This window comes from Meriones unguiculatus, chromosome 18 (assembly GCF_030254825.1).
Source record: "Meriones unguiculatus strain TT.TT164.6M chromosome 18, Bangor_MerUng_6.1, whole genome shotgun sequence".
NCBI classification, from domain to species: Eukaryota; Metazoa; Chordata; class Mammalia; order Rodentia; family Muridae; genus Meriones; species Meriones unguiculatus.
Genome location: NC_083365.1, coordinates 43,559,000 through 43,574,574, shown reverse-complemented (window position 1 = coordinate 43,574,574; position 15,575 = coordinate 43,559,000). Strand labels below are relative to the sequence as shown.

The 15,575-nt window shown below is 36.3% G+C and overlaps 1 protein-coding gene across 7 annotated transcripts in view; it reads left to right on the top strand.

Annotated features, from left to right (window-relative positions):
• The window catches only part of Lrrc4c (leucine rich repeat containing 4C), a 1,367,614-nt gene that overhangs the window by 1,128,431 nt on the left and 223,608 nt on the right, over positions 1-15,575 (top strand). For all 7 annotated transcript variants that reach the window (XR_009587505.1, XM_060372132.1, XM_060372131.1 and 4 more), the window contains one exon: positions 1,835-1,927. The gene's annotated coding sequence lies outside the window, so the exon portion shown is untranslated. The remainder of the gene's footprint in view (positions 1-1,834; positions 1,928-15,575) is intronic.

Here is a 15,575-nt window from a genome sequence, read left to right as displayed (position 1 = left end):
GCAGTAGCCCACACCCTCATCCCCTCCCAATACCACCCTCCCTCCTGTCCTCATCTCCTCTCATACCCCATCCCCAGTCCACTAATGGAGGAGGACCTCCTCCTCTTCCATCTGACCCTAGCCAGTCAGGTCTCATCAGCACTGTCTTTCATAGTCTTCCTCTGTGGCCTGGTAAGGTTGCCTCTTCCCTCAGGGGGAGGTAATCAAAGAGCCAGCCACTGAGTTCAGACCCTGTTCTCCATACTAGGGATTGCATTTGGAGACTGAGCTGCCATGGGCTACATCTGTGCAGGGGTTCTAGGTTATCTCCATGAATGGTCCTTGGTTGGAGTATCAGTCTCAGACAAGAGCCCTGGGCCCAGATTTTTTGGTTCTGTTCTTCTTGTGGAGTTCCAGATCCTTCCAGGTCTTTCTATCTCCCCCTTCTTTCATAAGATTCCCTGCACTCTGCCCAAAGTTTGGCTATGAGTCTCAGCATCTGCTTTAATACCCTATGGGTAGACTCTACCCAGGCCTCTCTTCTGAGATGTTGGCTAGTTGGCGTGAAGGGTCTGGCTCAATTCCCAAATGCCTGAACCTCAGGTAAAGGGGTTATGTTGCAGATGTATCCATAAGGTTTGGGGTCCTCTTCTCTGTTTTTATTTGCATTTTGACCAATTGTGGTTTTATATAATGGTCTCCTGCTGCTATAAGAAAAGAAGCTTTTTATATGAGTTGTTAGATACCTTCTTATCTGTAGTATAATGATAATTTTTTGAAGTATCTACTGTTAGGAAGTAGTGATACTGGGTTCTCTAAGATCAAGCGCCTTAGTAGTAATTTTATTTGTTTGTTTTTAATTTAATTTAATTTATATATTTATTTATTACAATTTATTCACTTTGTATCCCTCCCTGGTCTTTTGGTCCTTTCCCTAGTCCCTTGATAGGGGAGGACCTCCTCCCCTTCTAAATGACCATATCCTATTATGTCTCATCGGGGCTGGCTGCATCATCTCCCATTATGTCCTGACAAGGCTGTATCCACCAGGAGGAGGTGATCAAAATGCAGAATAAAGAGCTTTATGAGTCAGAGAGGTTTGGATACTCCTTCAAAATTGGTAGAGAAAAAATTCATCATTGTAGAGAAAAAATTATATCCAGCCAGAATGTTTAATTCAATGTTTTTGTTTGCCTATTTTCTTTTTTTCCTGTATTTGACTGATAAATTACAAAGGAAGTGTAGATTTCTGGTATTTATGTACCTACTTGTATATTTTCATGGAAAAAATACTGGGAATTGAGCCTGAACCTTCATGTGTGCTGGCCAAGCATCCTACCAGCAAACTACCCTCTCAGCCATGATTTTCCTGTGTTTTAGGTCTGCTTAGCTATGACAGTTTTAACAAATTGATAATTACAGCTATCTTCAAAAGAAAAGTGAAAAAAAAAGAAAAGAAAAGTGAAAAGTGCTTCTTATTTGAGCATAACTATTTTTATGCAAAAAGTGTTCCCAATAACATTTATATGACATACTTTCAACAACCAAACTCACTGAATATTGACAAAAAAAATGAAAGAATAATAAATTCAAGGGTGAATAAACTGGAACAAAGGTACATATATAAGTACATGTTCCAGGATAAAAAAAATACATATAAGCATATATATATATAGTTGCCTTATTTTACCCATAATTTATATTTACTAATGCCATAGCATTGAACGACTGTTCTGTCATTTCCAATTACAAAATTCTACTAAGAACATACAGTAAGTTGACAAATTTAACTCTATATTTGTCTTCATGAACATATTGTAATTTAAAAGTGTAATCTCTGTATTTTTCCCTCCAGATATAAAGAACTATCACCAATAAGGATACAGAAATTATATGTTACTTCTTTGGATTCTCTCAGGAAGAGAAGAGCCAACTAGACACACGTAAGGTAGGTTCAAGTCCCTTGTCACCTCTGTTCTGAGAACCGGCATACTAGCTGTGTATGTTAGGAACAAGATGAGGTTGAATATGGTTAAAGAACACACAAACAGAAAACCAGTAAGCGTTTGAAACAAAAACACAGTTTGTCACGTTTACTATCAATCGTGGGCTTACTTGATTACCAAGTTCATAAAGTGCAGGGCAGAAGCAGGCTTTCCCACAGTAGCAGTCTTGAAACCCTTCAGAAGTGTACCAGATCCTCCTGCATCTCCTTGGGAGCAACACACTGCGAAAGTCCGGAGAAAGTTAGTGAATATCTTTAAAATTGACAAGATTCTTCTCCAGGGATCATAAATCAATGATTAACTTATATTGACCAAGAGAACAGAGAATAATGGAAGGATGGTAAAGCAGGGGAGATACTGAAAGTTATTGTCGTATGGAAAAATTAGTATAAGACATAAATATTACTCTTTGTCATCAATGAAGATTGGGAGAGACCTGACAGAAAGTATAAGGTCTCTGGTATAATTCCACCATGGTTTTTATCACTTACTACCATATTAAGAGAATTTGGGGGATGGTGGTTATAGAGGCAGCCAGGGAACTGAGATGCTCCCTCTTCTAAAACGAAATCCAGATCTTTGGCATATTTTAACCAGATTTCTGCTATATGTGATTTTTTTTTTTTTTTTGGTACTACTAAAACTTTTCTCTGTTACTGCATAGCTGATGGCAGCAGAGTCGACCACATAAATTATTTTTTATTTTATAACATACAAATAAATTACTATTCAAAGCATTTGTGGAGGAATCGGTTTATAAATACAGTTAGTGACCTTAACTAATCCCTTAATGTACCAGTTTTGATGGGAATTTGAGGATCTACTTTATTAAATCATATATATGTTTGGATTTTATTTGTAACTGAAAAGGAATCCAAGAAAAAGAATATATGGAAAATAGCAAAAAAAAAAAAAAAAGAGTAATAAATTTTAAACAAAGCCAAATAATAGTGTAAATCAAGGATGATAGACCAAGAAAAGAAGCTCTAGGAGGTGCCAGGACACAGTGAACACTTATCTGACACAGCCTCTAGGTCAATTGTTTTCAATATTCCTAATGCTTCAATGCTTTATTATGGTTCTTCATGTTGTGGTGACCTCCAACCATAAAATTATTTCTTTATTACTTCATAAGTGTAATTTGCCTATTGTTATAAATCATCATGTAAATATCTGATAAACAGTATATCTGATATGTGAACCCTAAAGGGGTTGACCAACAGGTGAAGAGCCACGGCTCTAGGCAAAACAGAACATACTTATTTCATGTTTGTGTTTCTTTAGATAAGGCTAAAATTTTTCAAGAGAAAGTTACATTCACTTTTGGTAATTTGATTAAAATTAATTTTTGTTTATACCCCTAATTGGGCTAAAATATCAGAAGACAAAAATATAATGGATTGCACCACTTGGCATTTCATTATAGAAGGACAAATTTTCAATTTACTACTCTATTGTAGACACATAACTTGAGTAATAACTACTCATCAGAAACAGATAAATCTACTTTCAGGATGTGGGATATGTCTTTAATATAATGTTTTTCTTCACATATTGTAGCATGTATAGTGTAACACATGTAAACATGTGTATCAAATACAAGTTTAGCATACACAACATAAGTTGTGTGACAAAACTGTAGTTACAGGGCCACTGGAAAGTTGACTATTAGCAAGGTTTCCTTATGTATCCTTCAAGTATATCAAATGGCTCCTAAATTGATCAGAACTTTGTTTTGACACTCAAATATATAAATATGAAAGTGATTCTGAGTACATATGATTAAAGCTATAAAAGATTCTCTTCTTTCTCTTTGTTATTCCTCACCAAAGACATGGCTACTCATTTCAGATGCCTCTGCTCCTACAGAGAATATAAACATCTGACATTTGAAAGAGAACAATAGAACCAAAAAGTCTGGGCATGGGGGTCTTTTCTGAGACTGATACTCAACCAAAGACCATGCATGGTTATAACCTAGAACCCCTGCTCAGATGTAGCCCATGGCAGCTCAGTATCCAAGTGGGTTTCCTAGTAAGGGGAACAGGAACTGTCTCTGACGTGAATTCAGTGGCTGGCTCTTTGATCACCTCCCACCCATTCCAGCTTTGTTGACCACAGCGCACTGCTCCCACCAGAGCTGGTTCCCAACCCTGTCTGCAGCACTCCTTGGTAGGAATCCCTCTGCTCTGCCAGCTTCCACTTCTTGGGGCTTCCAACACAATCTAAGCTTCACCTATACAACATCATGTAACAGCTTCTCAGGGTTTCCCTGAAGAAAGTTGCCTGCCACATGCGTCAGTAGCTTTTCTTAACCCTGATGGAAGATTAAATGATCGCTTTATACCGGTGTCATTTTCGTAAAGCCAGAATTACGTGGCTAAAGCTACCAATTTCTGTGGCCTTGTAAGACTGCAAACTGGTTTCTTCCAAGACATTCATTCATAGAAGCTTTGAATTATTGATGGTTTCCTTTGTTGAATAAGGTTTAAGTTTCAGAAGTTGGAAGCTCAGCTGGATGTGGTCTTGCCCTGACAGTGCCACATCTTTTCTTCCATTTCTCTTGTAACTTTTTCCTTAAACCTCTCATCACTTTGAGCACAGGACACAAATATTAAATTTCCTGGTGCTCATTCTCATTCTCAAACTGTACATGTTGTAATGCTTTTGCCCTGCTTGCTCTTTTTTTCATTGTAGATGAGCTAGAAAATGATCATTAATAATTGACTTCAATCAATTCTAGGCTGTCTTTATCAACCAAAAAAAAAAATCTTCAATTTAGCCTCATGCAGAATTTTTAGGACAATAGAAGAGAGTAGCTACATTGTTTGGCAAAATGCCACAAGAAGGTCTCTATGCCAACCGCTAATATTCCTCTATTCTAAAACCTCTTTATCTGGGTCTCCATAGTCCAGACTGTTCTCAAAATTACTGTTTTCTAAGTACCTGCCAGAATGACCCCCAAACCCCAATGACAGCACTCAATCACTTTTCTAAACCAAATTTCCATCTTCTGTAAATGAGGGCACAATGAAACCACCAAACTAAACCACTCCAAGGGTAGGAAAGAAAAACAAAAACAAACAAACAAAAACAGGTTTATTGGGCTTCAGTCTTCCAAGTTCATATCTTAGGGGTGGCAAATGGAAAGGCGAAATGTCAGAAAAGCAAGCAGATCTAATATCAGCAGGGTAGGGTCTTTGAGCTAAGAAATGCTGGCCAGATTAGTTGGAAACCAAGTGTCCTTGCCCATGACTGTTGACCTTTAGGGGACAATTAAGGGTGGATCCTGGTAATCAGAAAGCCACCATAACAGATGTGGGTAACAGATGGTTAACAAAAATCCACCTGTGAAGAGCCATAAAGTCATTCTTCTCTGAAAAGATACAAACATTACCTGTAGGATTATAACCTTAAGATCTATGTATTTCTTCAAATTAAGCAAAAGAAGAATTGTGCTAATTATAAAACTTTAGTAACCCTAGCTATAATTCATTGAATTAATGGCATAAACATTGATGTGTATATATGACCATCTAACTTGAAATTAACCTGTTTTTTTCCTTTACCCGTGTACTTTGAGATCCTTTTGTGTGCATGTCAGTATATATGTTACATGTATCAAGGTGGATTTTGCAAGTGTATGTGCATGCATGTGATAGTCAGGGGTCCACTTAGTTTGTCTTCTTCAATTCCTATTTTATTTTGAGACAGGGTTTCTCCCTGAACCTTGTTCTAATGCTTGAGCTAGACTGACTGGGAAAGGGGTTCTAGGGATCCATTTGGCTTTTTGTAGCAGATGCTAGAAAAAGAAAGTAAGCTTACAAGCACTTTACTAACTGCCATCTTCCAGACGCCGTGTGATATCCAACACAATGTCATCGATTTTGCATATTATGAAATAAAACAATAACTATTGGGTAAAAAAAAATGCTCGATTTATTCCAGGTAGCTCTATTCTAAATAACATAGCAAGTTCAGGGGTAATCAATTTCTGGGCATTAATAAATCACTACAGAATAAAATACATAATGGGGATGGCCATTCTAAATTCTATTTAACTTAAGATATATAATATTTCTGATTAAATCTAGAATTACTTAGTGAAATAAATGCAAAATAGTTTCTAAAATAATATGTGAATATTTACAGAAATATCCAAAGATCTTGTGCAAAACAGCTTATTAAAAATCCACAGGTCCAAAAACTTTTATTTTTATATATCATAAAATATATCCACTTACTTGAACAAGGACCTAGCTCTTCCTTGTTTGATATCCACAAACATTACCTTGCAGATTTATTACCTATTTACGTTTCTGTCTAGTAGGAATTTGATCTAGCAATGCTGCCACTTTTTCTTCTTCCTAATAGAAGAAATGAGGATTATTGTGATCTGGAAGATCATTAAGTAGACAGGGCAACATATTGAAACCTGTTATATTCCAAATAGCCACATCAGGTTCCTGGTTCACACACATAAAGCAGACATGCACATAAGTAAGTTTCAGTGGCTGTTACTTTATAATTAACATTTTTATTTAGAAACAAATCCATTCTATTTATTCTTGTGAATATATATATATGTGTGTATATATGTGTGTGTGTGTGTGTGTGTGTAAATTAAGTTCTCCAGTAATTAAAATGAGATAGGTTGTCTTAAGTAAAACAATAGTATGTTCCCCAGCCAGAAATAACACATACAAAAAATGCTATTATCACATCCTTAGTCCCCTCCAATCCTGCCCTCTTTCGTCTTCTCTTCCCATGCTCTTGCCCCTGTTCACTGATAGAGAAGGTCCTCCACCCCTTCCATCTGACCCTAGCCTGTCAGGTCTCATCAGGACTGTCTTTCATAGTCTTTCTTTGTGGCCTGGTAAGGCTGCCCCCTACTCAGTGGGAGGTGATCAAAGAGCCAGCCACTGAGCTCATGTCAGACGGTTCCTGTTCTCCTTACTAGGGATTCCCACTTGGAGACTGGGCTGCTATAGGCTACCTCTGTTCAGGGGTTCTAGGTTATCTCCATGCATGGTCCTTAGTTGAAGTATCAGTCTCAGAAAAGACCCCTGGGCTCAGATTTTTTGGCAATAGAAAGTACTTCTTTTAAGCTTTCTATTTAAAAAAAAATAGACATTAAATACACTTATAGGTGCATAGATGGAAAAACTAAATAACAAGATAAGAAATGTTTCTCAAATGAATTACTGTTAATTCTTTATATTAAAACACACATAAAGACAAATCAATTCTCTTCCTTTTAAGATATATGTGCATGTGCCTGTTTGTGTCAATGTGGGTTTCTGAAGGCCATGCAAAACCTGGGCTCACCGTCTTTTGATCAGGAAATGAGAATGTAGCTCCCAACTGCTGCTGCTGAAGTGTTATGAGCAGCGTTGCGCTTTCCACCATTGCGGTAATAAACTAAACCGCTGAAACAGTAAGCAAGCCCCAATTAAATATTGTTCATTTTAGGAATTGCTTTGGTCATGACTCCTCACAACAATAGAACAGTGACTAAGACAGGGAGAAAACACATCAAAGTGATCTCACGCAGCAGACCCTGCGTGGTATAATACCAACATGCCAGCGAGGAGTGCAGCTCTCCTGACTGGATTTTAGGCCTTCCCCACAGAAGAGAATTTATACTCAGTACTGCAAATACGACCAGAGTTATGGCTTAAAAATAATACACTTGAGAAAGCAAGCTATTTGCAGTTATATTTGTATGGTCATATTTTCTCTGTGTGTGAGGGGAGATTTTTCTTAGAAGTTGTCACTGTCATCATTAAGCACCCGCTCATTCATTCAGTGCCTGTTTATTGAACATCAGACCACAGCATTAGACCGAGGGGTTACCGCATAAATAAATATCTTTTTCTGTGGATGGAAGCAAGGACAGAGCCTGAGAGTTTAATATCTGAATGGTAGATGGTAGAGACGGGATGAGCAGAAGCACATTAACATAAAGATATATATATGCGTGCCCACATAAGCGCATATGCCATCTTTCCACACTGAAGGAGAGAAATATCAATCACAGTGAAGATATTAACAGAAGGTCTGGGTGGCTTCCGTCTTGATTGCAGAAGATTTTATGGATGAATTGAGTTTTGAAAACTTTTGGAAGAAAAATGACAGAATGAAATATGGTGGTGAAGAATATGGAGACATTTCCTGTGTCTATGCAGAGAGGGTGACTTGAAGACTGAACTGTTTCTATTATTTGTAGAACTATCCTTTGAACCAGCAGTTGGCTCAGATGAAGCAATCAGTGGATGGTCAAATCAGAATTAAAACCTATGCTTTTCAGGATATTTCTAAAAGAATTGCACATGCCCTTAAGACTTCAAGTCTTATTTGTGTTTGTATGTAATAATTATACTTAACTCTTAAGAAATAAAAGCAAACAAAAACCACCTTTAAAAAGCATTGAGTTTTGGGACACACTGGTTACATTTCTTAGCTCTGTGAATTATTAAATTTTATTATTATTGCATGTTCAGTGTGTGCATGTGTGTGTATATGTGTGGTATTACATACCAGTGGAGTATGTGAAGACCAGTGGTTGGTTTCTTCCTCTGCAGATTTTTTTTTTTTTTGAGACAGGATCTTTCACTGAAATTAAAACTCCATTCCTTCTAGCATGGCTAGACAGTAAGCCTCAGGAAATGTATCTATTTCCAGGCCCTCCCAACCCCCCTCCTACAGGAATTAAGACCCATACTATCTCCTTTCACTGGTATTAGAGATTTGAACGTGGGAGGGGCCTCATTCTTCGGAGCCAAGCACTTTGGCCATTAGGCTATATTCCCAGCATAAATTAATGCAACACCAATGGACATGACAATGTGTCCAAAAAATAAAAATAAAAAAACTTTCAGAAAGTTCCACAACTAGATGAAGAAGGACAAGCCATCAATGGTTACTGAGACAGAGGGAATCAGTTTTCTCAAGAGGCAAGTCCCTGCTATATTGGTCACTCACTCTCACATAATCGTGACTAACATATGTATATAAAAGCAATATTTTTTTATTCAGTTGCTTTTATATCTGTTTGTCTGTTTGTCTCTTCATCTATAGGTCTCTATATCAGCATAATACATATATGTGTTTTATATACAGTAATAATTACAAAAGAGGTCATAAATTTGAGAGAGAAAGAGGGTGCCATGGAAGAATTCGATGGGAAAGAAGTGGAAGTGATGTAAATACAGTACTCATAATTTCAAAGTCTTTAAAAGATTTCAAAAAATTACTTCTCTTTTCTTAGAATTATTTCTAAAGAGCTTAACACAATACCTGCCATATAATATGATAATGGCCATTAAATGTAAATTAGATTGCTATCAACAATGTAAATTTGGTTTCTTAAATGCAATTAAAAATTACAGCATGCAAATCATATAAACACTCATGAGACTCAACAATACATAGTTTGGGTTTTGTTTCCACCAAGCAAGATAATCTAAGTGTTTTACTGTGTTGTAAATTGTGCAGGTGATTTGGTGCATGGACAAATAATGTTGAGTCCCACCTAAAGCAGCATCAGAGGCTGCTATACCCTGTTTTCCAATAATCACATTAGACCACTGAGGTGCTAATCTAGTCTATATTTATCCATCAATTCCCATGGCATTTGAATTTCCTTACACATGTTTCTCTTCTCATCTTCAAATCACTCTACCACATTAAACTACTGTGATATTGTTATGCTTTAAAATTGCCCAGTTTATAATCTACCACTTTATTAATAGTAAAACATGATCCTAGCAGTTGGCTCGGGGGGATAAGATTGGGAATGGAGAGGATGAATGAAGGATCTAATACTTTCTTTTCTGAAAGATAAATGAGAGCCTTAATGTAGCAGAGTCAGGACCCTGCATTAGTTTTCATGGTATAAAACAAATGAGTAACCTTTCACTCCTCTAACACCAGGAAGAACCAGTCTTTTGGAAGTAAATGAGTCTCTTGCATACTTATACGAATAAACCAATATGTCCACTTTTCCTCCAGTTTTTATTATTTCCTTGAAATTCACATGCTATGAATTTCTGCCTTGTCTTTCATAACAATCCCTGAACCTTGGGAAGAGGGGGTGTTATATAGATTTATCATTTATGGCTGAGCATAACACAGTCTCTTTTTCTCTGCAGCTTGACTACTCATTGATCTCTGAGTTAGTAGCCATCTGCAGCAAAAAAGAAGTTACTCTGAGGAAGGCTGAGAGGATAGTTGGGGCACCAGTGTGTGTGTTTTAAAGATAAGTCATTAGGAGTCAATTTAACACTATGGCCACTTAGCAGAATAGGAAGTCATAGTCCCTAGAGGGAAACTATTATTATTTCTTAAAAACATTCACTTTTCTGTAATCAAACATACTCTTTGCTGTCCCTGAGTATGGAGGTTTCATTAATGTTCATACTTTGACACCTTTTCATCCATTTATGTATCTTATATTGTACTAATCATGTTGGGATAAAATATGGTCTGTCCATTGATGCAATATTAGTTGGTAGAAAAATAACAATGTCTTGGTGTGCGCTATAACATAGATAAAGCTTGAAAACATTATAGTGAGTAACAGAAATAAGACACAAAAGTTTTCACATCTTGCAAATTTATTCATATGAAATGTTCAGTATGATATGAATATAGATATATCTAAGTTAAAATTTAGATTAAGAGAATATATAAAACCATAAAATAAATTAGTGGTTTCAGAGGACAGAGCTGGAAAATGAGCACACAGGCACAGGGTTTTTCAAAGCTGGAAGACAAGCATATTCATGAATGACAATGTGGTGATCATTGTACACTTGGGAATGCACTACCAAAATCAGAAAGTTTACACGTGAGAGAGTGAATTACAGATGATATTGGGTTTATATAAATACGTTTATTAGATTTTACATTAGTCATACTAGTTAGCATATATATTTGCTATGCCAACTTCCGCGTATTAATTTTACATGGGAATTTATCTCTTAAAACAATTTCCTGAAACTAGTTTTATTTTTATTCACATTACGTTTACTTGGAAGGAAACTATTCAACAAATGGTATTTTACCACGTTTAGAGTGTTGGTAAATGGTAGCATTGGAATGTAACACCACGTGTGCATGTTATTCCCGGGCACACTCTAGTCTCGTTTTCTCTGTACTCCAGGCAAATGGAAGTGGTTACCATGTTCCTATCCCCCTCCTTTCTTTGCAGAATTTACTAATACTTTGATATGGTATGTATTTTCCCGATCGCTCAGACTCGTATGTTGAAATTATAATTTCCACAATAGTACTATTAAAGCAAGTTTGATAAGGAAATGATTAAGGCATGACAAGACAGAGTCATCACAAATTGCAGTACCAAAGACATTAGGATTAAACGTTGATTCCCTGTACAACGTTAAGAGCAGAGCAATAGAACAGCATCTTAGAAGCAGAGAAAAGCCTTCACTCTGCATCATACCTCCTGGGAATCTAGGACTTCCCATTTTACCGCAATGTAAGTAAAACATTTATAAACTTTTAGTTTGGAGTATTTTCATAGAATACCCCAAGTATTCAGAAAAATAACAGTGATACCAGAAATGGACTCCTGCAGTAGTTAATACACACACACTGAAAGTAACTTTAGAACTAGGTTAAAGATGACAGTGAAAGGTCATGATAGGAACAACAGCAGGAGCTAGGTACAGTGAAACTGACTTCCCTTCTGCAATCCAAGACTGTGACCACAGCAGAAATTGTGTCCAACCCCATACAGACAATGGTACTGGTTCTTCTTCCTCCATTGGATGGCATTATCTCTGTTTGGATAATGGTGTCCTCTGAAGCAGTTATGATAAAAGGTAATCTTGATTGCCTTTAGTAGAAAATCACAGCACTCTCCCAAGGAGATATAAAGTGTGCGTTACAAGAAGGTGTGATATACTCCAAAAGACATTAGTTTCATTCTTTAATTTACTCCCTGAAATTTCAAGACGACATGTGAAAGAATAAAGATTAAAAATAGGAAATTTTTTTACTACTATAAAAGGAATATAAAGTAGGATTTGGGTAAATTTTAATGATTTAGACATGCTAAGAAAGTTTTCTATATTTAATGTTAAAACTCAAAGAACAAGAGAGGAACCTAAGAATTTTATTGTTTGCTGGCTAAGCCATAGAGCAAATAATAGTTCACAGGGAGAGATTGGAGAAGCCTAGGGTCCTTTCGTTTAAGATTCAAGAAATGATTCAAAAGCTTAGGAAATAGAAAAGTTGAATTGAGTTTGTCATTTAATATCTCTTCCACATAGTGGGAAAGATTCAAAATACTTGCCCCTCCTCAAGAGTATGTTGAGAAATAAATTTGTGAAGGAGTCTTGGCATTCTTGAGCATCCCTGCAGTACCGTTTTTCTAAAGGCTTCAATTGATGCTGGTAATGACAGGCATTCAGTTGGAAATCCTAAATGCAATCAAAGTCAGTGACTTCACAGGTGGTAGGTTGGAGTGATAGCACACAACCACCGAGGCAAGATGGGCATAATTACTGCCATGAATGGCAGAGCCTGAGCAGCAGCCAGAATAGTGTGACTCATACCATCCTGTGATGTTGCTTTGTCATCATAGATTCATCCCTAGAAGAGAAAAAGTAGGAAAATTGCTTATATTCTTACTTGGTTTGTACAAGCAAAACAGTTTCTGGGAAATGGAGGCATTGCAGTAGGGGTTATCTAAAACACCGAAGCAGCTTTGTAGCTCAGTGGTGGGCAGCAGGTGTCAGAATTTTGAGATGAATTCTAAAATATGTGTATTTCTGTAAATCTATTGTCAGTGGTACTTTTGGTGAGGCTCAGAAAGGAGGGTAGTTGTAACAAAAATTTGAGACCTAACAGGCAATGCTTAGCTAATTATGAAAAAAGTGTCAGAGTCCACAGCTCAGTTGGTTTGCATGTTCACCTGGAATGCAGAATGGCCTAGGTTCAAACCTCAGCACCACATTAATTGTGTGTAGTGACATGTGCCTGGAATCCAAATACTTGGGACTAAGGTTTGTGCAGGGTGATAAATATGCATCTATTTGCATTTTTCTCCATGTAGACATCCAGTTAGACCAGCACCATTTGCTGAAGATGCTGTTTTTTGTTTTTATGGGTTTTTTTGTTTGTTTGTTTGTTTGTTTGTTTGTTTTTCCATTGTATGGTTTTCTTTGTCAAAAGTCAAGTATCCATAGGTGTGTGGATTTATGTCTGGGTCTTCGATTCAATTCCATTGATCTACCATTCTGTTTCTATGCCAGTACCATGCAGTTTTTATTACTATTGCTCTGTAGTACAGCTTGAGATCAGGGATGGAGATGCCTCCAGATGACCTATTGTCGCACAGGAAGTGGTATCTACTAAATCCAGAAAAGTATAGTCATTGTGTCCACTGAAACTTTGCAAACTTTCCTGCAAAGACAAGACCAACATGGAGACTAAAATTAGGATAGTACTAACTGGTGCCATAGAAAAGAGTACCGTAATCCTTGAGTAGTACCTTGCAATTTATTTACAAACATAGAACTCTAGTACTACAGACATATAATTCTAAGTTATGTACAAAATGGTATAAGCTTCACTCATAAAGTTGTGGATAAAGGGATGTCAGAGCCTTGAGAGTGAAACTACTAGACTACAAATTTGCTAAAATAAGAATCACAAACTCTTTTGTACATCTTCTTCTATTATTTTTGACTTTATGATACTTTGATACTTTATGATATTTTGACTTTATGATACATTTTGAGTTATTTTTATACATGGCACATAGTATGAACCCAAGTTCATAGGTAGAAATGGATGCCTCAGGTCTTGTTATGCTTTGTGGGAAAGGCAACTGTTTATTCAAACAGTTTACTTTAAGTAACTTACTTTAAGTAAGTTGCCTTCTGCCATTTTCAAATCAGTTTTTGAAGATATCATCCAGAGCTCTGTCACAGAGCTCTTGCCTAGCATTCATGAAGCCCTGGGTACAATTCAACTTATAAAATAAGTAAATCAATTATATATAAGTATTTTAGGTAACCTTTTGGCTTATAAGATCAAGTTTGGAAAACCTAATTTTCTGAAAAAAGAAACTCATAATTTTTGTGTAGTTATTATATCTTGCATTTGTGCTCAATTAAAAATATATATGCATTAACTATGATTCTTTTCAGCTGTGTAATTTGATTCACATTCTCACTGATTTACATGTCAGTATTATCTGAGTTTTCTATGCTCTCTCTCTATATATGCCACATCTATCCATATATTTTATAACCTTTTGTTTTGAGTGAATAAGAACCAACCAAATTATCTAATGAGTATATCATGCATATATATATATATATATATATATATATATATACATACATACACACACACACACACACACACACACACACACAAATTGGCTTCTATAACCAAATAATGTGAGACTAAGACAGCTTCAGGCAAGGCTAGATATAGAGGCTGAGTAACCAGTGAAGACATGTTGTCTGTCACTCATTCTCAGTGATCTGCCTCTGACACTGCTGTATCTTCCTGAAGCAAGTCCTCTCTGTGCTGACAAGGAAATTATCTAGCAACTCCATGCTTACTTTCTAGCACTTTAGCAACTCAGTGGACTAATGGGGCTTCATTTCTTATGGTCCTTCAGGAAATGTTTCTGATTGCCTGTTAAAACTGTGACCTGTAACAACCAGTTATGCTAATGAATAAGTGATTAGTTACCTTCAGGCACATACACCTTAATCACAGGAAGACCCTGTGATTATACCAGACATGATCAGAAAATCCAGAACAAATTTCTCTCACAAAACTCTTTGTAGTGACACCTCCCAGGTTCCTTTTGTTATAGAAACTGACAAAGCCACAAGTTCCTGTGTTAGAAAGTGGACATGTTTGGGAAGCCATATTAAAACAAATTTGTTATAATGTCATTAACTATTAATTTGTTGCATTTGTCTTTTCTACCTTATTGGGACTGCTTTTTTTTAAACAGTCCCTGTGTATAAACTCATCTAGAATTCAACTCTTAAATTATTGGGAATTTTATCTACCATAACAGAAACATGTATAGAGTTGAGATTTTTGCAACACTACAGGATGGAATGGAAAAAAGACATTCTATTTCATTTGTATCATTTCACTGAGGTAGTTGCTTCCTTGATCTTCTATTTTGATTAATAAAGTAATAATGTAGACTTGTTTGTACCTCCTTTATTTGATAAATTCTGTTCCTAACACAAGAATACAGATTCTATCAGTTGGCAAATCAGTTAACAGTTTCCAAATGACAACTATAATTCATCCTCAGCTGTTCCTTCATATGCTAAAAGAAACAGAAAACCAAGGCAGTTGTGTGAATGGTTTAAACAATAAACATCTATTGGCTCAATTATCTATTTCAACAAGCTTGTCTATATAAATCCAATTTTTGTTGTCTAATTCTTTTAGATCACATTATCATTTGCAGCCATTGTCATCATATATCATCCATTTCTTTTGGTTTAATTTTATTCTTAACTTTTTATTGATTCTTCATGAATTTCACATCATGCATCCCAGTCCCACTCATCTTCC